The following is a 24,745-nucleotide window of genomic DNA, read 5'->3' as shown; positions in this document are numbered from 1 at the left end:
GTCCTAAAGATTTCCTTCCTCTGGCTTTATGTCATTTCATACTAATTTTATGGTTATCTCTTCTGTTCTTCTCTAAGAGTTTATATGATTTTTGACCTCATGAAATTGTAGTTCAGTGGTTCTCAGACGGATGAAAACCTAAGAATCACTTGGGAAGTTTTCTCAAATTATACAAGGCCATCACCCTGCAAGATTTTATATGTGTTCCCTATCCCCAAGGAACGACTACAGCTCTAATCTCTTCATTGTCTGGTAAATGAAATTGCTATACTCTAAGTGTTATATTCTCATTTGTTTCCTGTCTTCTGTCTACTCAGCTCTTCAGCTCTCCAATATCAGTCCTGCTAGTAACAAAAGCACTCCACGTAGGTCCTTATGACACAGACTCTGAAGTGTTGATTTTGGTTCATCTGGCTAGGAACCTGGTGGGATGGTATAATTAAGGTACCAAAAAAAAAAAAAAAAGTAGAGGTAAATATTTTCCAAATGTAGATTTAAGTTGTTGTTGCTGCTGCTGCTGCTGCTGCTGCTGCTGATCACATTCTGAAGTTTCCCCTTCCAGGCTGTAAAATCTCAGGGGTATGAATAGGGAGTGTTCTGCAGGTAGGTAGTATGTCATATCATACAGCAGAGACTGAGGAGGTAGAACACTTCCAGTCCTTCATCTGTAGATGGGGCAATAATACACAATTTAGAGATTTTAGATGATGCAAGGAAAGTACCTGGAGAATAAATTAAGATCACTATAAATCTTTTAGTTTTGTTAGTTCTTTCCTTCACTGTGCAGAAGTTTTTTACCTTGATGACGTCCCAATAGTTCATTTTTGCTTTTGTTTCCCTTGCCTCCAGAAATGTGTCTAGCAAGAAGTTGCTTTGACCTATGTCAAAGAGGTTGCAGCCTGTGTTCCCCTCTATGATTTTGATGGTTTCCTGTCTCACATTTAGGTCTTTCACCCATTTTGAATTTATTTTTGTGTCTGGTGTAAGTGGTCCAGTTTCACTCTTCTGCCTGTTGTTGTCCGGTTTTCCCATCATCCGTTGGAATGGCTAAATCAACAACTCAGGATAACAGTTATTGGTGAAGGTGCAGAGAAAGGGGAACACTCTTACATCGTTGATGGGAATGCAAAGTGGTGCAGCCACTCTGGAACACAGTACGGAAGTTCCTCAGAAAGTTAAAAATAGAACTGCCCTACTACCCAGAAATTGCACTACTAGGTATTTAGCCAGAGGACACAAAACTACTGATTTAAAGAAGCACATGCACCCCAATGTTTATAGCAATATTATCAACAATAGCCAAATTATGGGAAGAGCCCCAAAGTCCATTGATTGATGAATGGACAAAGAAGGTGTGGAATATATATATATGATGGAATATTACTCAGCCATCAAAAAGAATGAAATCTTTCCCTTGCAATGATATGGATGGAGCTAGAGTGTATTATACTAAAGGCAGAGAAAGACAAATACTGTATGATTTCACTCATATGTGGAATTTAAGAAACAAAATGGATAAACATAGGGGAAGGGGGAAAAAAAGAGAGAGAGGGAAGTAAACCATAAGAGACTTTTAACTACAGAGAATAAACTGAGGGTTGATGAAAGGAGGCAGGTGGGGGATGGGCTAAATAGGTAATGGGCATTAAGGAAGGCACTTGTCATGATGAGCACTGGGTGTTATATGTACCTGATGAATTGTACTTGATAAATTCTATTCCTGAAACCAACATTACACTATATGTTAACTAACTAGAATTTAAATAGAAAGTTGAAAAAAGTAAAAAAAAAAAGATCTCTATAAATCTTAGTTGCTTTTCTCAAGCAGACTTATTTTCAAGAGTTTAAGGTTGCTTACTTTTCCGAATTCTTTCTGCTTATAGTTCATCACATTATTTTCTAAAGCAGAATTGCAGAGATTTAATTTATTCCTCTAATTATTATTTGGGGAACAGGCTGTAAAAGTACAGTCTCCCAAGGAGACAAAATTAGGACACTGATTACAGTGGTGCTCAGTTACACCACTTAAGTATACCCACATGAAAATAAAAGGTTGATATTCTACTAACTGCTAATTAGTACACAGCTAATATCTTCAGAATTTGAGTAATTCAGCTGAAGTACTTTCCAAACTAAGCATTCAAATAAACTGGAACTTTTTAAACTCATAGATTCCTAATAGGCTAAATCCTTCCCTAATTCTAAAAATTTCACTCACATTTGGTAGAAGATTTCCATTTATGCTACTGTGATTCCCTAATTAATTTTTACATAAAATGATTGCTTACTTTTATTGGAATTTTGTCATGAGTTTGACAGCTACATTAGGAGAACCAAATAATGTAGATCAAAACTAGTATCAGAGACCAAGCCAGTGATCTTAAAAATGTTTTTACCATTGCTCAATCATTTTTAAAGATTATATTATATATTATATTCAAATTTCCTTCTTTCATTCAGCAAATATTTATGTGATACCTCTGGTACATCAGGTACTGTACATTCACAAAAAAAATAAGAATCCTACAAAGATGAAAGAGAAAAACATAAAAGTAATATTTTTTTAAAACTCATGCATTTTTTCAAAAATATGTTAAATCTTAAAGATAAAGCTAAACATTTAGTAAAACATGCTAGGTTGCAATAATTATTTCTATTTTCTTTCCAATAAAGGATGTTTTTATGGCAAATGTGACCCAAATAAAAGTCCATAACTAACTGAACTTCTGATAAATAAAATATCAATACATTAAAGTTCACATACCCAGAGTTATATGTGGTAAATAGTTAAGAAAACTGAAGACAAAAAATTAGCTTGCTATTTTTAAAGTTGAAAATTTAATTCATTGATAAATAATATTCTTACTGTGATGATTCATTTTATGTATCACCTTAGCTGCAACACAGTGTCTTGCTATTTGGTCAAATGTTATTCTGGATGTTTTCATTGCAGTGTTTTTTGAGGGATGAGAATAACATTTAAATTTGTGGTCTTTTAGTAGAGTTGTTATCCTCCATAATGTACGGGGACCTCGTCCCATCAGTTGAAGGTCTTAACAGAACAGAGACTGACCTTCCCAGAGCAAGAAGGAATCCTGGCAGCAGATTGCCTTGGATTTGAACTATATCTCTTCCCTGAGTCTCTTGTCTGTTGGCCTATCCCATCAGATTTTGGACTTGCCATACCCCCACAATCACATGGGCCAATTCCTTAAAGTAAATCTCTCTACATATGTATTCACATATCTTGTTGGCTCTGTTTCTCTGAAGAAACCTGAAAAATATGCTCATTTTTCAATACTTAATCTTCATGTAGTTCCTTTTTTTTTTTTAAAGATTGTATTTATTTATTTGGCAAAGAGATCACAAGTAGGCAGAGAGGCAGGCAGAGAGAGAGAGAGGCAGAAGCAGGTTCCCCGCTGGGCAGAGAGCACAATGCAGGGCTCAATCCAAAGACCCCGAGACCATGACCCGAGCCGAGGGCAGAGACCCAACCCACTGAGCCACCCAGGTGCCCCAATTTTCATGTAGTTCTAACAAAAGTTAAGAGAACTTAAAGCTGCTTTTGTCCCTAGCAGAAGAGAATCAATCCACTTTGACCATATGTTCCACTCACTCAAAACTACACCCCGAATTAATTTGTTTGTAAAACTGTACTTAAAAAAAAAAAAAAAAAGAAAGAAAGAAAAGAAAAAGAAAGGAAGCATTGCTAGGTTTTAATAAATACAGACAACTGAGGACTGACATTCTGATGCAAGGGTAAAGGTACGTGATTATGAGATGCATTAAGGAACTCCATTTATCTCTGATAAATTTCTCTCAAGGAAAAAAAGTTGCGATTTCCTTCTAAACTTATGTACAAGCAGTTATAAATAATTTCCTTAAAACAGCATCTTTATCTCAAAGAAAATTTTGTAAGTAGTCCTCTTATATAAAACAAAACAAAACAAAACAAAATGAGAGAGCTCTAGAACAATCAAATCTCAAGAACATGTCCTCTCAGTTTCTTTCCAAACCTACCCACAGCCACCAGCAGTAGGACTCCCAATGAAGGCACAAGGAATCCTAGAGCTCTGGAGAGCTTGCTATGGACACAGAGGCCCAAGACAAACAAGCATACATATTTTTCAGAGAAGGCATGATAATTACTGATAAATTAAAGGAGAGACGGTTAGAATAATATACCTGTATGACTCCTAAAAGTAAAATTAGAGTAGCAAGTGTTCCTTGTGTAAAGCATCTCTAATCATATTTGTATAAGGTATATATTTAAGCACACTCAAGGTTTTCATCATATATATGTCTAAAATAATATATTGATTTTTCTGTTATTTAACAGAAAAAAGCCTTAACAATTTATTTCAAGTCACCCAACTTTATAGATATATACATAACCCACTATTAAAAATTCAAATATAAGACAAAAATGAAGTCATAATAGACACAATAGATTTATTCAGTGTGACTCAGAAGTTAACTTCAAAAACCTATACCATGGTCATTTTGGTGTGCAGAAGTTTCAACTTAAGAAATAAAAGATCAAAAGTATTTGCAGTTAAGATTGTGGTCATACTATTGAACTTAGATAATTAAGTTCTTGCCCTGTAAACAAAAAGGATATGGTAAAACAAGCATGAGTATTTGGAACCTGATTCAGTTATTAAAATAATTACCAAATATTTGATTAATGATTCATGAATCAGACTAAGTAATTCTAATGTCTGAAATGAACACAGAGTTCATTATCTTAATGATAAGCAATGACTAGTCAACATCTCACCAAGTTAACAAGGCTTTTATGACCTTGGGAAAGTTACTAAATCTTTGGTACCACAAAATGGGATGACATAAAACTGGTTTCACAAGACCAAATGAAAAGGAGTGTCCAAGGTGTGTTTAATTTAACATACTCCATGATAATATATAGCTTTTCACATATTTGCCTATACCAATGTTTTTCTGGTTTGAATAAAATAAAATCTTGGTTACTTACAGAAGTACTGTATAATGATGATATTTTCAAGCTTTGATCATTTAGCAGTCAAATTATTTAATTAATACATTCATTGGGTACTTTATATACAGTAATTCCATATGAATATATGTATAATAATTCAATTAAAATAAAATGCTTAAATTTCAAAATGGCATTTTTATGATTTTGGGTGGAAATATTCATTCAGTGGAGCTGTTTCTGATATATCATGTTTCATAACCAGAAAGTATGACAAATTACTTTTCAGAAAAAGAACAGGAGAGACAGAGATATTGACTATGTAAAACAGGTATATTTAGGTGAGGAAACCATAATTTTTGGTGTATTTGAAATAGCTTTGATAATAATGGACTCTAAATGCCACATGGAAGGATTCTAAAGTATATTTACCAGGGATCTCTTGAACATCTATGTCTTGTAATACAAAATGGCTTGTTTTCAATGGCACAGTAAAGGGATCCTAGGCTTCCAGGTGTAGATCAACTGCAGAAGCACCTGTGAAGCACTATGAATTACTTTGTAAACCACCACCACATTAGCTTAGATATGGTGATTCACAAAGAAATCCACAGCACTTCACAGTTTGGGTAAGCCTTGGTACCTATGAACCAATAAAAACAGTACCCTTATACCACCAACAATTGAGGGTGCATTTTCAGCTATTTTTATATCTTTTTATTTAACATTTGAATAGACTTATAGCAGAAGAGCTAGACAGGGCAATAGTCACAATCAGTTAAAGAGTATGCTCAATTTTGCATCAGCTTCTTTTCATTGGAAAAATATAAGAAATACTAAACATTTATTTTAAGTAAACAAAACTTAAAGACTAAATGTATGCTTTCTCTATTATATAACAACTAATTTTCATTTAAAAGACTTTCTATGCAACAACTGGCATGACATTATGCAGGATGATAGAACAGGGTTCTGCTCATAAAAATAAAAAGCATAGTTATTAATATACTTGTCAGAAGTGGGGAGTAAAATAAGAAATAAAAGTATATGTGATTCTCACCTATACATCACAATATATGTGTTATTGCTGGGAAAATTTGCTCTAAAAATATACTTAGTTACTTGGCTTCAAATTCTGTAATCACAAAATCTTATATTTTATTTTTTTATTGTTATTTTCTTAAAGATTTTATTTTTAAGTAATCTCTGCACCCAGTGCAGGACTCAAACCTATAACCCAGAGATCAAGAGTCACACACTCCACTGATTGAGCCATCCGGGTGCCCCATAAAATCTTATATTTGTTAAAAATCATTAAATGTACTTAAGTTGAGTGTTTTTCTATCATATTTGTTCTAATGAAATCATTTTTCATGTGCCTTTCTGAAGACCACAACTGTTTGTAAAATCACATGCTATGTTACACATATTAGATTCAACTCTGAAAGACACCCACCACACCAATAAAAAAATGGAAGAAAATATTCAGTAAAGTTGCTATCTTTAGTAAAATCACTAAAATAAGCCACCCTTTATCTATGATTATGCCACTGATAACATTTATCTAAAGAGCAGGAAGAAACCTAAAGGTTTCATTTATAATTAATGAAAAGAAAATGATCTATAAATTTACTGGCCTAGGAAGCATACTATCAGTGCGGCCGTTCATGACTGCAGACGGTCAAACTTTTTTCCAAAGTACACCATCAAATATTAACATTTAAGGTTTATTTTATGCAGAAACTCATGAATGTATAGTCCTAAGCCGCCAATGTCACCTAAAGTTACTGCTTAAGCATCCCCCCACTCAACATCCTTCAACCACACGTGCAACAATTAGACCAAACTTGCTGAGTAACTAAGCCAATAAAAATATTATTAAGTGAAAAGGAAAATTGTGAAAGTAATGATATATTCAAGGATACTTATTATATGCCTATTATGTGCCAGATATGGTTCTGGTTAGGGGCTGGGGCTAAAAACGCACACATAATACAGTCCCAGCCTTCAAGGACGAGAGAAGAAAACAAAAAATTTAAAAATGATTGATAAATGCCGTGAAAAAGTTGCACTTAGGGCTAATGGAGACCACATGGACTGGCCATTTAATCCAGTAGTCAGAGTTATAGACCACGATCTTACCCTAAGAGGGTAATGGGAAATCATCATGAAAAGAGAAATGCTGGAGGAACAAGAGAAGTTAGCAAAGGTAAGAGGGTAAGACTGCTCTAGATAGAAGACACAACTTACCTCATGGCCTGTCAAAAGATGAATCATATCACATCTACTATATATGACAGTATCTACAGATATAGACATATGAGAGCAGGAAAGGAAAGTCTACACTATACTTAGAGAGTAAGTGAAAACAAGTGGGCATCACCAGATTGGAAGCAACAGGGACAGACAAAATGTGAAGCAAGAGAACTGTAGCATGGTTAAGACAACCTCATTGAAATATGGGCAGGATTCAGGGGCAGTTGTAGAAAAGGTCTTCAGACTTTCACAAAGAGAGTCACAGTCCATCCCAAAGTGGACCAGGCGAATGAGACCAGCTTTGACTGTGTGGTTCAGTCATGCCGGCTGGGTTGAGGAGATACACTCAGAGACTGACCCAGGCTTAAAAACAGATCTACTAATCTTAAGAAGATCTACTCTAAGATGACTCTAAATAGCCATCCTACTCAAGATAGAATTAAGTGGATCAGATTATGTTAGAGAAACAATTCAGGGTGGATTTTATGATACATCCTCCTTTTGGTTACCCTTCTCTCTCTAAACAAGACAAGTATTCTCTATCTGGTAGTATATGCCAATTGGGCACTTTCCTTTGCTTTACTTCTGAATTTGCATGCAAGGAAACTTCCAGCAGGCCCCTCTCTAGATTGCATACAGCTTCTTAAAAAAAAAAGCCTCCCACGTTTTCTGTCAAATATGCTCTCAATTTTTTTAAGGAAGGATCACTGATATACGCGGAGAAGGAAATGTTCTGACTGAACTAACTTTCTGGTGCACGGATTAATTAGAAAACACTATTATTTTTTTCCAACTCTGGCACTATTTGACTTCAAAAATGGGTAAAGTTCATTGTTTTGTGATGAATAACCACAACGGCCATGATTTAATTGTCTTTTTCTCAGGTTATTCAGAGGCCTTGTGACATTTACTATTTGCAGTCAACATTTTCTTTAGTACTCATAATATATCAGTTATTACCAAATGCTTAAGATTTGAGGAGAAAATAGAATTCCTAAACAAAGGAATTTAGAGTACCATCAAGTATACAAGTTATTCTGCATTTGCAATTAAGAACTACATCACAAAACACTGGAAAAAGGAAAGAAACATGTCCAAGGTCCTATGGTTGCAGAGAAGAGAGAAGCAAACATCTAAGTCCTCCAGGCCAAAGGAAAAGGGTAATGTGGATTTGGCTTATATATTACACAATATGACATACTGTATTAAAAGGACTGAAGTTAACTGCTATTTCTGTGTTCTGACACTAAAACAAATCCTGACAGTTTGTGGGACAAGTCATTAATGTTAGCATGACTTCATATGATTAACTGCATTCTTTTACTACTCTAACACTTGGAGGAAATTTCCAGCGAACAGAGGAGTCTTTTTAATTGGGCCCCAGCTAGTTGATGGGTTTACCACAGGAAAAAATGCCATCCAAAAGTCTTTTTTTTTTTTTTAAAGATTTTATTTATTTATTTGACAGTCAGAGATCACAAGTAGGCAGAGAGGCAGGCAGAGAGAGAGAGGAGAAAGCAGGCTCCCCAAGGAGCGGAGAGCCTGATGTGGGGCTCGATTCCAGGACTCCGGGATCATGAACTGAGCCGAAGGTAGAGGCCCTAACCCACTGAGCCACCCAGGTGCCCTGCCATCCAAAAGTCTTAAAGGAGTACCTTACTTCCAATTCAAAAGTCTGAACAAAAAGTTAGTCTATAGTACAACTTATTTGCTAGCTTCATTCTTCTTTTAAGAATTTATATCTTACATGTTTCAACCCGTGCAAGTAAGACAACTGAAATAAAAGAAACATAAGGAAAGGCAGGGCTAATATCACAATGCAGGCATAATATAAACTCTATTTAAAATAACTACTGCTACTGATAGGAAGTAAAACAGCTATAGAACTGACAGAGGCATCTGCAGTTAAGGACGATACCACACCACTAATGTGACAATCCCCGCTGGTAAACGGAGTGGGAAGCATAGCTCCAAAGGAAGCCTGCATCCTTTCCTGGTGATGAAAGCTAAGAAGAATGAAAATAATATAGCAAGGAAAATAATACAAAACAAAAATAGAACAGGAAATGAAAAATGCATGCACAGTAGATATAATCTTCCCACTGGTTAGGTTTTTCCCTTTCCTCTCAAAAACTCTTTCTTCTGCCCCTAAATATTGAAAATCAGTGTATAAAAACTAGTGACTGGGATGCCTGGGGGGCTCAGTTCGTTAAGTGCCCGACTCTTGATTTTGGCTCAGGTCATGAACTCGGGGTCGTGAGATCCAGCCCGGCATCAGGTTCTGCCCAGAGTGTGGACCCTGCTTAAGATCCTCTCTCTCTCTCTCTCTCTCATTTCCTCTGCCCCACCCCCCAGCTCATGTGCTCTCTCTTGAACAAAAACAAAAACAATAACAAAAAAACAAGTGGCTCCTGACTAGAAAATCATAAAGTATTCACAGGAAATCTGCTAATGATGAGTGAACACAATGAAAGAACACATATTTTAGTGACATCAAAACATTAAAGTTATAATTTATTAATTTATATCATCAATTAATGTAACTGCTAACAACAGCTGAGCTAAGTGTTTGGCATCATCTATGTCTCTCAATTAAAAAAGAAACAAAAGATGAAACTTTCGAAAACGTGTCCTTACCTATATCAATGTGAGAACTCAAAATAAATTGGAGACTCATAAAATGATGGGGATTTTCATTATTTTTGAAAAAAAATAAGAAGAATTTTCATTTAACAATTCCTATAAAGTACTTATATTAATTCTTTTATTTCTGACAAGAGAGAAGACCGAATCATCATCTCAAGGCTCAAAAAGCCAGTCATGTGTCAAATGTCAAAAAGCATTTAAACTGCAAAGTGAGATCTGTCTAAAAGCTTAGGCATTCTCCTAATTCTGCCCCAGAATTCTGCAGTATGCAACATAACTGCAGCATCTGGAAAATCTATTGAAAAAAGCATATTAGGGGTTAATATGAAGTTTGAGCTATAAATCATTCTAAATATTATGTAAGATCAAAGGAAGAAATATAGGCATGGCATCCACAGAGAAACAATTCCTTTCACCAAAAATAACAAGAAAAGTTAATTTATAACTTATAATGTTCAGCGTGCCTGGGTGGCTCAATTGGTTAAATGTCTGCGTCTGCCTGTGGCTCCAATCAGGATCTTGGCGTCCTGGGATCAAGGCCTGAGTTGTGCTCCTTGCTCAGCCAGGAGCCTGCTTCTCCTTCTCCCTCAGCTCCGCGCCCCACCCCCCGACCCCTGGGCCCCACCCTCTCACCCCTGGGCCCCACCCCCCACCTGCGGGCCCCACTCCGGCTCTTTCTTTCACTCTCTCCTCAAATAAATAATAAATAAATAAAACAGTTTTATAACTTCTAATGCTCAAATTGAAATTTTTGCAAGGGGAATATCTAGTTTACTTAAGAGAAAGCTTTCAGGATTTTATAAAAAAAATATCCATTTACATAGGAATAGATAATACCCCAATTATCAAGCATTCCTTTTTTATTCATTAAAGATGATCCCTAGAAATTTGATGGAACATTTTCAAACTAGTTCGTGTTACTAAATTTGCATACAGTTAATAAAGTCTCTTGTCTTTAAAAGCACATTATGACTTATATGCCTTTAGTTGACTATGAACTTTAATGAATAAGCCCATATGAATGACATCTTATGTTATATTCTGGGAAATCTTTTTCAGCATTTGATGGGTTTAGCTCAATGTCAAAGATCATTAGTCTAAGATCTGGATCATAATATCCAGAGGTTCTCTTATGAAGTGGGGATCTACATTTACTCCTGGGCTCCTAAGAATAGTGTGTGTGTGTGTGTGTGTGTGTGTGTGTGTGTATGTGTGTGTGTATGTGTGTGTGTACACGTGTGTATATGTTCCCTTTTCTTTTTCTCTGCTTCAGGACTACTGGTATACTTAGAAAATGGCATTGTGGATAATTTTCCATCAGCTTGGGGATAACTTATATACTTGAAAATTTTCCCCCAACTCAACCGTCTACTTTTTTGAAGGTCAATTCAATCATCCATTTATTTCAAGAGTAGAAATAAGTGCCTCTTTGGAAAGAGCATGAGAAGATAGAAAACAAATAAGCATTTAAAAACACATGTAAACTTTCAGTGCTTATTATTCCCTCATTAATGAAAATCTCATATTTGGAAGAGCAATTCAGTTGAGTAACTGCAAACATAATTTGGTTCCTGTGGGTTGACTTTGTTCCAAACCTTGAAGATTCTATTTTGCAATTGAAAATTAAGCTTGTTTGGCACTGTGATTTCACAGATGAAGATAGAAAGAAATGGAATATATTATTTAAGCTCCCAACTCACAATCTTTGCAATGTTTGAGTGACTATATTACATAATAATATCTTAAATTACTTTTTATGGAATTTAGCCCTAGTTGACTTGATGATATAATAGACCATGTCTGTTTTTTTAACTCAGGGCTATTTGTTGAATACAAGATAAATATAATTGATATACTTCTTAAATACATATTTATAACTACCAAGGATTAGGCATAGTTAGAAATATAGAATTCAAATATAGTTTAGATTTGACAAACATCTAATTACCCATCAAAAATATTTTGAATTTCTGCTGTTTGGGAGGAAGTACACTAAACACTAAGAATCAAAAAGGAAATATTTAATGTCCCACTTCAAAGAGCTCAGAGTCTTTGGGCAGAATGACAAATCTGCTACATTTCTACTACAGGAATAACTGTAATGATGGGCTAGCACAGGATCCTGCCAGAGAAGAGGTACCTAATTAGAACTGGGCAATCAAAAAGGAATTTCAGAAGAGATGAAGCCCATTTCCTGTCATTACGGATGATAAAGTAGTTGACCAGTGACTGAATGAGAAGTGAGAGTGGTAAGAAGAGTGCCCCAGGTGGAGGAAAGAGCATTTGTGAAATTCAGAAGCAAAGTGTTCATGGTGTTTTTAAGAAAACCACATACTAATTCTGTATGACAGAGGAATAGCTAGCAGCAGGAAAGAACTGTTAAGATTAGGTAAAATTCCAATGGCTTGAACTGTGTGGTAGGCAAGGCTTGATGACAGTGACTCAACACATGACCAATCTCTGTCCTCAAGGAGCTCACAGATTGGCAATTGGTGATTTTGGACATTGTCTTCACCAGCATTGCAGAATCTCACTACTGCAACTACCACTATAAACCATAGCACTCTCTGTCCCATTTCCAGCAGAAACAATTTGTTTCTTTCCCTACTCTGCCCTTTTCTACTTTCCTTTCCCTACCACCCCACAAAAAGTCTTCCTCAAAGGAAAAGCTAGATGAGTCATGATCACAACCAAAATTATAATACCAGATAAATAAAAACTCTAACAAGAAAGGTTAAAAACACTTCAGACTCAGAAAAATAACTCAGATCACCTAGTTCTATCAAGATTATCTCCTTCAGTCTTCAAATAATTTGGTTTAAGTGCAAATCAGTAGCCAATGCAATGAAATAGTCTGCCATTTACATCCATATTCTTTAAACCATATCTGATCTTTTTATCCACTGTTAAACACTTGATTTCTCTAGTCATTGCTTTCACATAAAATCCCAACACTTCAGGTTCATCACAGTCTGGCCACAAACAGTTCAACATCATTTCTTGTCATCTCCTCCCCCAAGTGTGCCATGTTCTACCCCCCATTTCATTCCCCATTATCCAAACACATGGTTTCATCCACAAAATGTCTCTACCAAAGATGTCTTATTACCACACTTCTTCTAGAAAACCCTTGTTAAATCTCAGAGACACACCTCCAATGTTATGTCCACTGTATAACATTTTCTATTTCCCACAGGTTGTAGAACCTTCTCAGGATCCCCACAGACCAATATTCCTACCTTTATTGTAACAGTGTCTATACTGGCTTATGTGTATACGTTCTCCAAGTTATCTAACCCCAGAGAGGTCAATGGTTGTGCCATAATCATCTGGAATAAACAACTGATGAGAAGAAAATGTTTGCAGCCTATATAATGAACTAGGGTCTATAACCAGAATAAGTAAAAACATAAAAAAAGTAATAAGAACATAACATGAAGAGTGAACAAGTTACTTGAACTTGTAAATCATAAATAAAAAAAAGAAATGACCAGAAACTATTTAAAAACATTGCTTCACTTCATTTACATTACAAAATAAACAATAAAGGAGCAACAAAATAATTCATCCATCAGATGGCCGATAATTAAAACATTTATCAGGCAATGGTGGCAAGAAATTGAACTCATTCTCAACTGCTAGCAGTGTAAGTTGTCATGCTTTTTGCAGTGTCACGCTTTTTGCAGGAAATGTTAATATTTAAATGGACATACAATTTTAAGTCTGATAATTCTCCTTGTAGACATCTACAAAAATGTTTGTATTAGTAAAAATATATTAACAGACACTGATTGTAGCATTTATTAATGACTTAAAACTTTGAAATTTTAGTATTATCTAGACACTAAAATAAGGTAGATATTAATAATGGTAAAGAAATGATTGTGCTATTTAAATAATATGTACATATTTTAAAGAACAGTAGTATGGACTATTTAAAAATATGCCCATAGGGGCGCCTGGGTGGCTCAATAGGTTAAGCCTCTGCCTTCAGCTCAGGTCATGATCTCAGGGTCTGGGATCAAGCCCTGATTGGGCTCTCTGCTCAGGGGGAGCCTGCATCCCCCTCTCTCTCTGCCTGCTGCTCTGCCTACTTGTGATCTCTCTTTCTGTGTCAAATAAACAAATAAAATCTTTTTTAAAAATGCCCATAATGATCTATAAATTTAAAACAAAACTAAGTTCCAGAAAAATATTCATAATAAAAGCTCACTAAAAATATATCTGCACATAGAAAACACTCTAGAAAGCATCTACCAACTTGTTTAAAATGTTTGTATCTAGGAAAAGGAATGGGAAGTAGAAGGGAGAGCAAAGGTAGCAGTAGAAGGGAGACTTTGATTTTACTTCCCACTCTTTGTGTTATTACCGTAGGCATACAATAATATATTCAGCATTAAAAATACCAAAAAAAGAAAGTAAAGTAAATCTTTCCTATAATAAAAAAATACTAAGATCAAGAACATGGCCAACTTTACTAGATTGTAACCAAATGATGCCCATATTTACATCTTCAAACCCCTGAGGCTTTTATCTCTGCAGCATAAAGATGATAAACTAGAAGGAACAATTTCCAGAATGAGCATGAGAAACTGGAGGGTCTAGGTTCAAATCCCCGTTGTGACACATATTTAGGTGAGTGCTACTTCAATGAACTTTACTTTCTTGCACAGAAAATGTTTGTAATAGTACTTACTTCCTAAGATTTGAGAATGCTTGTTTCCTAGTAGGTGCTTAATAGTTTCTAGTTTCTTCTAAGTTCTATCATGAGAAACCTTGTCCTATTTGGAGATGAATGATTAGTCTTGCACCAAGATGCCTTTTACTGGAGGGGAATGCCACACTGTAGTCAATGATGTCGTGATTTCCTCTCAATTTGTAATGTAATATTGCTTTTAACCTCTAACTTTCAAATCATCATAATTTTATGCTTTGCTTATAAAATCATAAACCCATAGATCCGGAAAAAAGTCTTAAAAAGTTATTTAGTGCAGGCTTCACACCTGCAGGCAAAACGATGGGCATCATAAAATATCTGCTGCGTTTTAATCATTTCCCCAAAAAGAGGTTCTGGCATTTACTTGAATGACTGACCCATCAAATGCTTAATAAGTCTTTTCCTTAAGTAATGTCTTAAGAGAAATAGCCATGTAGAGGGAAAACAAATTCTTTTTCTTTGGAATTAAACTATTTTCTTTGTCTTTGTTTATTATATCAAAATCAGTGGAAGAGATGACATTTAACAGGAAAGATGAAATATACAAGCAGGAAACAATGAAACTGTAATAGGAGGGCAAAATTAAATAGTTTTATTTTTTGAAAGACAAGTTCAAATAGGCAGTAATTCTAGATATGATGCCAAATTCATGGCAGTGTTCACTTTGTTAGTATTCCTGAGTCAGTTGTGTAACTAGATATTCATGGCAAAAAGATTCCGATACAGTTTGACACACAATTCCAAGGGGCTTTGTACAAACATCGCCCATAAACAAATAACAAATATTTTCTGGCAGATGAGTATAACTATATTGTTTTGAGTAACCAGACACTTTGTTCTTGGCATTATGAATAATTCCTAGATGAATAAGGAGACTTCAATGATCGGCACTAGGTAGCAAGAAGATGTGCATCTACAATCTTACTGCTAGGGAGGTGTACACTTAGTTTTCCCCTTGATGACACCTATGTAAAAACCAGGCAGGTATTTACCAAGAGGTAGAAAGAGGACAGTTAGATTAAATGGAAAAATACTGAGTAACAGAAAGAATTTTAAATAAAAATCAAGTGATATTCTTATACCTGAGGATTAGGATTCCATTAGCAATGATAAAAGGAAGAAATTAATTATGCTTAATTCAGATTTAACATATCCCAAAATTTAGTCATCAAAGGAGATAATCTTTTGTTTTCCTAATTGTAACAACAGATAAGCATTTTCTACTAGTAAGCAAACTCTTTCTCCAAAGCCATTTCAGCTACAACGTTTATGTTTAAGACGGTTTTGACTAAATACTTACCCTAACTATCCTATAGATGGCTAAGATCTGGAATCCAAAAATTAGGAAGTAAGAGCTGATTTGTTCAAACTTTTCAGTAGATTCTACCTTGGAGTTACTTTGACTTCAACATATTTAAGAAAGGACTGTCTGTCTTCTCTTTTGATGTTCTACAAAGAGAAGCTGCTTTAATTCAATAATTCTCTAACTTATTTATGCAACTGAGTACCTAGAAGACAGTCACTTTTTGTAGAACACAATTATATAAATGTTTCATTAAAGTTCCACTGTAAAAACTAAAACAAGAAAAAAGTACACTAGAAATGGATTTCTCTGCACAACAAATAATACCCAATACTAATTGAAAATAATAACATTTTAGGAATGTAAAAATAACGTCAACCAACTAACTAAATCTAATATAATGGCTAAGGATGACAAGTGAAGCAAAAATGCTTGATTTAGAAGATTAAAAATTAATTAGGCTTACCAAGTGTATCTATTCCCTTTTTTCTTACTATTTTGTGTAACATATTAATATAATTGATGGGTCTATGAACTAATACAGCAGTGGTCAGTAGCATTTCCACTTTCCTCACTCAGTAATAGTATGTGCATAGCGATCTATGGTTTTCAAGTTGTTTTCACATAAATAATGGCATTTGTTCCTTAAGACAGCTCTGAGAATTAACCCTAAGATATAGTACTAATCTTTTGTAGGAGATTGAGCTAAATCTCTGTTCTAAAATAACTTGTCCAATTTACTTTGTTTCTCTAATTTCAGTTTCCTCATCAATAATATGAGGAAAACATGTGGTGCCTGGGTGGCTCAGTGGGTTAAGCCTCTGCCTTCGGCTCGGGTCATGATCTCAGGGTCCTGGGATCAAGCCCCGCGTTGGGCTCTCTGCTCAGCGGTGAGCCTCCTTCCCCCTCTCTCTGCCTGCCTCTCTGCCTACTTGTGATCTCTCTCTCTCTCTCTGTCAAATAGATAAATAAAACCTTAAAAAAAAATAATATGAGGAAAATGGAATGAACTTAATCCAGTTGTGCTGTATCAAAATCTGCTTGACCCAACATGGCCCCACCCCCTTGGCAGCTTAATCAAGTGAGAGTCAGCCGGCCACTGCCATAGCTTCCTCCCCTCACACTACCAAATGTCTCAGCCTCCCAGAGGAGTGAAGACGGAGGTGCTACATGGGTTCCATCACGTCTGGTCAGCAGGAACCACAGTAGTTCCATCAGTCCAGTTCTACCTAACCAGATTCACTGTGGCTTGGTCTTCCCCAACAACTATGCAAAAAGGCCAGGTAAACACAACCTGGAAATCAAGGAAATTTAAAATAATGGCGTAAATCTTGGCCAGTAAGAAGCAGCAGAAAGCCACTAACAAGTGCATCACTTCTTCTCCCTCCTTCTCAAACCCAGCAGTCTCTGCTGAGGCGTAGTGGATCTATACCGCCTCCCAGATGGCTCAGAACATGCGCAACTGGCTGTGTCTCTCTGTGAAGCAGTGGCCACCTTGGTAACATATCATTTTATATTTGCTTACTACCCTCCTTCTCTCCTTGACTACTCTTCTTCCCTCAATTTTTCTCCCCTGGGATTCCGTTCAAATTAAAAAATACTGACATATAAAAATAAGTAAACAGAATACACTCACTGGTCCAAAGTCATATGGATAGTAAGCAGTAACACTGAACTTAATGGAAAGTATTTAGACGGAAAATGTAGTGCTCAGTTATGTTGTTGTTCTTCTACCACACATTATCCCTGAGTAACATCAGTTAAAAAAACTTTCCCAAACAACTCCACAAAACATGTCCATGAAAAATCAGGTAGATTAAAAATCTTTTCCAGGGAAGTTCAAATACAGCCAGTTTCCATACACTGTTTCTTTCAATTACCACAGCAATTTGTACCTTATTGTCAAATCATTTTCACCTCATCTGTGAGCTCCAATTGATTGAGGCATTTTTGCCTCATTAGTTTTTAATTGGCTCACACCGGTGCTCCTGTAAATGGCCAGTCTGACCTACAACCATCTCTGTGGAGCGCCACACCCCCCCAGTGCTAACTTGCTAAGTTTGTGTAGGGATAGTTGACTTCAATATCTCCACAGTGGGAAGATCTGGGTAAAGTGTATAAGACTATTAGATCTTGAAATTCCTGAGGAAAAATCAATCCTGGAATTGCTGCTGTAGAAACTGATGAGGAAATAAAAATGAGAAGGGTAGCAGAAAGCTGGACTGGGCATCAGGAAGCTGAAGAATGTATTCTCATAAGTCACTTCCATTCTTTGAGCTACAGCTTCCCACTCTACCTAATTCTTATTTATCTAAATAAAGTAATTCCACTCGGGCGCCTGGGTGGCTCAGTGGGTTAAAGCCTCTGCCTTTGGCTCGGGTCGTGATCCCAGGACCCTGGGATGGAGCCCCGCATCGGGCTCTTTGCTCAGCAGGGAGCCTGCTTCTTCCTCTCTCTCTGCCTGCCTCTCTGCCTACTTGTGATCTCCGTCTATCAAATAAATAAATAAAATCCTAATAAATAAATAAATATATAAATAAATAAAATAATGCCACTGAACTTAATTATCTCTAAGATTCCTGCCAGCTATAAAATCCAGTGACTTCACTGGTTAAGTACGAGGGATAAAGTAAATAACTGCATATGAAATGATACTCTGCTCTTGGAAGAGAGCAAGTGATCAACTTAAACTCATGATCAACAAAAGCGTACCCATACTTTACAAAGAAAGTTTTGATTTTCAGAAATTCAGAACAATACTTATATGATAGCCATTTTTTAAAAGATTTTATTTATTTGAGACCAAGAGAGAGAAAGGAGTGGGGGTGGGGGACAGGTAGAGGGAGACAGAAAAGCAGACTAGGACCCCAGGATCATGACCTGAGCTGAAGGCAGACACTTAACCAAACCAACTGAGCCACCCAGGTGCCCCTCTGACAGTTATTTTAACGAGATTTTTATATTTACTAATTTGACAGCATTTTAAGTGTAAAGTGTAAAGTGTTAACATGACTGAAAAACTTTCATATGTTAACAATCACCTTTCCATTTTCAGTGGATTTTGAGACTATAATATTACCAAATGCAAGTCAGATTAATCTATCTGTACAGCACTTAACATCTGAAGCAGTTAGCACTATTAATATAGTGCAGCACTATTAATAACTTCCACAGAGGTGATCATAATAACAATATTAAAAAACCTTTAACCACTTTCTTTATGCACAGTAAATTCAATTTCCCAAACTGCCTGTTGCTTCTAATGTTCCTCAATCAAAGATGAAGTTTAATATATTTTTTTTAATTCTTGGAAAAAGCTTCCAAAGGGCAGAAGTGAAAACTTAAATTCCCTTAGCCACTCGAAAGGCATATTTATCTAACAGCATTTTCACAGTAGATTAAGAGACATGGAATAAGATCTCCAAGGTATATGATGGAGTTCAGGCAGTCCTGGGTTTGAACTCCAGCTCTGCGATTTGCTTATTTGCAAAGCAACGATAGTACTTCTTTTTTTTTTTTTTAAAGATTTTGTTTATTTATTTGACAGACAGAGACCACAAGTAGGCAGAGAGGCAGGCAGAGAGAGAGAGAAAGGTTGAAGCAGGCTCCCTGCTGAGCAGAGAGCCCAATGTGGGGTTCGATCCCAGGACCCCGGGATCATCACCTGAGCCGAAGGCAGTGGCTTAACCAACTGAGGCCACCCAGGCACCCCAACGATAGTACTTTTGTAAGGATTGTTGAGAAATTTGGAGAGAACGCTGTGAAGTGTTTGGTGCAATTTCTGGAATGGTGTATGCATTTAACAAATAGTAATTATTTTTAAACCCCAGTAATATGTCAGTGTTATAATTTTATTCACCCAGGAGGTAATAAACCTTCTGAAGAACCAAGTTAGCAGATATTCAATTTCAGCACACTGGCCAGCTCTCAGAGACCAGATTAGTTCTGCTTCTCTAAAATAGGAGTTCTCAATCTTTTCATCATCAGCACCTAATTCGTGATTTTCTTTCCACCCCTGGTCTTCTTTCATTGTCCTGCATCTCATGAAACATACGAAGACACATTCAGTAGTTCAGCCAGAAAACTGGTGGTTTCATTGACATCTTACCCTCTCTCTTTTACCACCTATATTCATTCAATCCATTTTTATTTGCAAAATAGCTCTCCAATGAATCCATTGTTTTATTTGCATCTCTACTACCATGACCCTCTTCTAAGCTATTGTAATGTTCTTGCAATTGGTCCTGTATAGCCACACTTAGCTCCCTTTGACCTGTTGTGTATGCTACGGTGATTTTTTTTTTTATTATTTTTAAACACAAAGAAGTTCACTGTCTTCCCTTTGTCTCCAAATATGTCAACAGCATCTCAGGCTCTTAGAATAAAGACCAAAACCCTTAACACAGCCCACAAGAGTCTAGATTATCTGAAGCCATTATCTACCTGTTAAACTCAACCTAAACTACTTACTTTCCCCTTTATTCTCTATGCTCTAATTCACTCTAGTCTTCTTTAGTTGCTGTTAAGTATCCTGATTGGCTTTAATCTCAGTGTGTCTGCATATATTGCTCCTTCTGACTGGAACATTCTTTTCATCCTTATAAGCTCATTCACTCCTAACACTTAATTATCAGATCTCAGACAAAAACAGACCTTCCTTGAAGAAGGTGAGAGGAAACATGGGGGTTTGGGGGGTAGGAAAGGAATAAATGAAACAAAATGTGATCGGAAGGGAGACAAACCATAAGAGACTCTTAATCTCACAAAACAAACTGAGGCTTGCCGGGCGGGGTGGGGGGTTAGGGATAGGGTTGCTGGATTATGGACATTGGGGAGGGTATGTGCTATGGTGAGTGCTGTGAAGTGTGTAAACCTGGTGATTCACAGACCTGTACCCCCGGGGCTAATAATACATTATATGTTAATTAAAAAATTAAAAAAATTTAAACAACAACAACAAAAAACAACAAACCTTCTTAAGGGAAATCCTCTGCCCTCACCCAGACCAGAAGAGATCAGGTTTTTCCCTTCTGTGCTCTCATAGTACGTGAATTCTTCCTTCAGTATATATGTTGATAATATATCTTAGAACTCATATATGTTTTATTGTGAGGTTATTATATTAATAAAGTTACCATTTATTAGTCACAAAATGTAAATTCCGTGAAGACAAGCATCATGCCAATTGTTCTCAATTGTGTGTTTTTAGTGAATAGCACAGTTGGTGCTTACCCAAAGTTGACACTTAATGAAAATTAGTTGAACAAAAGTACAGAAAGAAACCGAGGATTATTTTGTCATTGTTGCTTTTCCCTATGGCTTTTGTTTTGAAAATATTTTTCTTCCTACAAACTCTCAGTCTGCTGTTTTTTTTTAAAGATGGATTGTGTCTGACATACACAATTCAAGTCTCTATGCCTACCTATTATGCCCTTGATAATTGTGTCTGGTTAACCAACTACATCACAGCTGTTCTTACAATTTGATCGGCAAATGGTCCTGATCAGCACAAAATGATCAGTATCCGAGTAAGTGCATAGAATTTGGGGATTTGTTAACAAATGGAGCATTACTATAAAAAAAAGTATGCATTTCTGTAGAGATTTTTGAAATGTTAAAAACAGTGGTCTAAAAGGAGCAAATATTTGGAGTACCTCAGAAAATCAGACTAGATGTTCGATTATCTACATTTATCTATCTGTGAACAATTCCCAAATCATAAGTTAACTGTGTTTAGAATTTCAGATATAAATAAGTCAATAATTCAGAACTCAGAATGTGTTTTCCAAGAAGAATTCTATCCCCCATAATGTACACATTACAATTTAAGCCCACATGGCTTTACATAGTTGTATAGCTAAATTTTATTGATAGCAATCAAATATAAAAGCCCATCTATGGAAAAAGTGCACTTGAAGTCGTAGCTTCATTAGGGAAGATTGTTTTAAGGTTTTGGGGTATATGGAACTAATAAAAAAAATTAAAATGGGACTCTCTGGTTGTAATGAAGCTATATTCCTTTTGAGGGTAAAATACCTACACTTGGCAGCCTGGTAAGTGGAACTTTTAAATAATATGTACATAGGGTAAGCATTCTGGGTGCCATGCGGGCACTGGAATTTTTGGTCAGTACAAACAACTAAACTCTGAAGAGTTTAAGCAGAGTTAAGCAGAGTTAAGCACAGTTAAGCAGAGTTCCAACTCTGCTTAAGCCAAATCCTGTTTCACTGAGGTTCCTAGAGACATCATAAAATCTGCTTAGCATACTCTCTCATCTGGGTAATTCATTGTGGAGCGATAAGTGAGAATGACTGGACAGTGATTAATTAGATTGGCCTTTTTTTAAATTTTATTTTTTAATTTTTTTGGTCCATGGTGGGTAAATGAAAAATAAAAAGGTCATTTTATGTATTTATCTAAATCAAGAGAATAACCTGGAGTTCCTTTAAATTTGTTAAATTTTTCATAAATTAACTAAATCAGTGAATTATGTTTGAATTGCAAATAAACCTAAAAGCGGATTATTCTGCTAGATTCACATGCTTTTAACTTACTGGCACAACGTTTAGCCAAACTCAGAAATAAAATATAGAGTGGGAAGAGGGAGGAAATTCATTGCAGAGCAGATCAAGCCTTGATATAAGTGGTAAAAGTTCTAGAATTATTTGAACGACCTGGCTGGCTAATATTTATGATTAGGATGAAAACCGGAGGCTGAAAGAATTGAATCCAAGTTAAAAGTGTATCATGAAAAAAAAAAAATGTTTGTGGCAGTTCTTAAATGGTATAGTCCTCCCAGAAAGAGCAATTGGAAGTGCCAATTAATTCATAGTAGAAAGAAAGGCTTGAGTTAATGTAGTTTAATTAAAAAGACAGGCTTCTTCTAATTTGAAAACAATGACAAATGAAGTTTTAATTAGATTTTCAGCTTTCAGGAAAAAATATGTACCACTGGATTTTTGTAGAGTATATAACATATTTACCCACATAATCCTTTTTATTGCTACTTCCTTCCCTCCAATTTCAAGGAAGACATGTACCGCTTGATTTTGTTTTTGATTTGCTGTTTTTAGAGGGGGCATTTGTTTCCTTTCTCTACATGATTTTCCAGATTTTTTCTTTTTTAAGATTTTATTTATTTGACAGAGAGAGAGATCACAAGTAGGCAGAGAGACAGGCAGAGAGAGAGAGGGAAGCAGGCTCCCTGCCAAGCAGAGAGCCCAATCAGGGCTCAATCCCAGGACCCTGAGATCATGACCTGAGCCCAAGGCAGAGAGAGGCTTAACGCACTGAGCCATCCACGCACCCTGATGTTCCAAATTTGTTCTAATGAAGCTAAGATCATCCTTAAAGATTAGGAGCAGGGCGCCTGGGTGGCTCAGTGGGTTAAGCCGCTGCCTTCGGCTCAGGTCATGATCTCAGGGTCCTGGGATCGAGTCCCGCATCGGGCTCTCTGCTCAGCAGGAAGCCTGCTTCCTCCTCTCTCTCTCTCTGCCTGCCTCTCTGCCTACTTGTAATCTCTCTCTGTCAAATAAATAAATAAATCTTTTTAAAAAAAAAAGATTAGGAGCAGATACATATTAGAGAATAATCTGGGTTCCTAGAGTTTTCTTTTGGTTCTCCTTTCCTTATAAATGCCTTGGCTTTCTGGCAGGATTGGCCAAAATAAAAGTTTCCACAAATAGTTTGTACTCCCCAGGGACAAGTTTCTTTTCTTAAAATTAAGGTTTCCTTCAGCAGCTGAAATCTAACAAAACAAAACAAAACAAAACACAAAAACAAAAGAAAACAGAGTCATCTGCTGCCGACACTTCCTGATAGCCTCACATCAGATAATTTTTGACCTAAATGAAAATTATTTTCATTATTAGTCTTGACTTTTCAAAGTTTTTTTTTAATCATTAGAATTATTTTTGAAATGTCAATATTGCTTAAGGTTGATTTTCTCAAGTCAGGTGAGTCTTGATGAAAAAGTGAAGAAGGATCAAAGCATGGCATTCCATTACCAAATTGTGATCTACTTGTTGGGATGGCTGTAATGCCTATAATTACTGGGGCCTTTAAAATGGAGTATTTTTAAAGTCTTACTTAAAAGGCAGTCACAAGAAAAACAATATGAGTCAAGGAAAAGCTCTCTTAAAGTGGAGGGCATGAGCACACATTAATAGTGTCCAAAAAAACAGAAAAGAAAACATCATGTTTTGCTTTTATGAGATAACATGCTATAGTAAGATATATTCATGGGTTACCATTTGGGTACCCTGAAATAAAATAAATATAGTACTTTAAATAAGATGTTGAAAGACAGACAAAGAGGGGACAAGAGGAATAATAGAGAAACAGAAGTCAGAAATCCTTCCAATTAAGGTTGAAGATAGGAAAGTAATGGCGGACTTAAACTAACAATGTAAAATACGCTCCCCGATGAGTTAGCCACATTGCACTAAGGTAATGTAGGGCAGGGTATGGACGAGAAGAAAATGTAATATGTGATTCACCGTGAGTGGGACAGATCCACATACATATAAACTTATAATAATGTGTCTGCTTTTTAGAGGTTGCCCTTGTCAATTTCTACCTCAGCATCTGGTAGAGCAGCTGAAAGTAGATGCTCAAAAGATGTCTGTTCAGTTGAAGTGGACTGACATATAAGTTTCATGTTATTGATCTGTGTCTAGGAAAGAGTAAAAATTTGTTCCCTCTGGTTATTAAAAGTTGGGGTCAGATTAGCTCCTTGGATTAAGGCAACAGTCTGTCATAACATGTCACTACAGTAAGAAAACTGTTGACATTAAGATAAAGTAAATGTATCTGTAAAGTGGTTCTCAAGCAGTATGTACTGACTGTACCTAATATTATGTGAGAGAGG

The 24,745-nt window shown here is 36.1% G+C and overlaps 1 long non-coding RNA gene across 2 annotated transcripts in view; it reads right to left on the bottom strand.

The window, feature by feature from the left end:
- Positions 1-24,745, bottom strand: part of LOC132025103 (uncharacterized) — a 470,785-nt gene that overhangs the window by 173,684 nt on the left and 272,356 nt on the right. Inside the window, exon 3 of one of the 2 annotated variants that reach the window (XR_009406417.1) lies at positions 583-665. The exons of the other annotated variant lie outside the window; for it this stretch is intronic. This is a non-coding gene — a long non-coding RNA (uncharacterized LOC132025103). Of the gene's footprint in view, positions 1-582; positions 666-24,745 lie in introns of those variants that run through there. 2 annotated transcript variants of the gene reach the window in all.

The sequence above is a fragment of the Mustela nigripes genome, chromosome 9 (assembly GCF_022355385.1).
Source record: "Mustela nigripes isolate SB6536 chromosome 9, MUSNIG.SB6536, whole genome shotgun sequence".
In the NCBI taxonomy this organism is placed as follows: Eukaryota; Metazoa; Chordata; class Mammalia; order Carnivora; family Mustelidae; genus Mustela; species Mustela nigripes.
The sequence above is the reverse complement of the archived record's forward strand: the minus strand, read 5'-3'. Positions and strand labels throughout refer to the sequence as shown.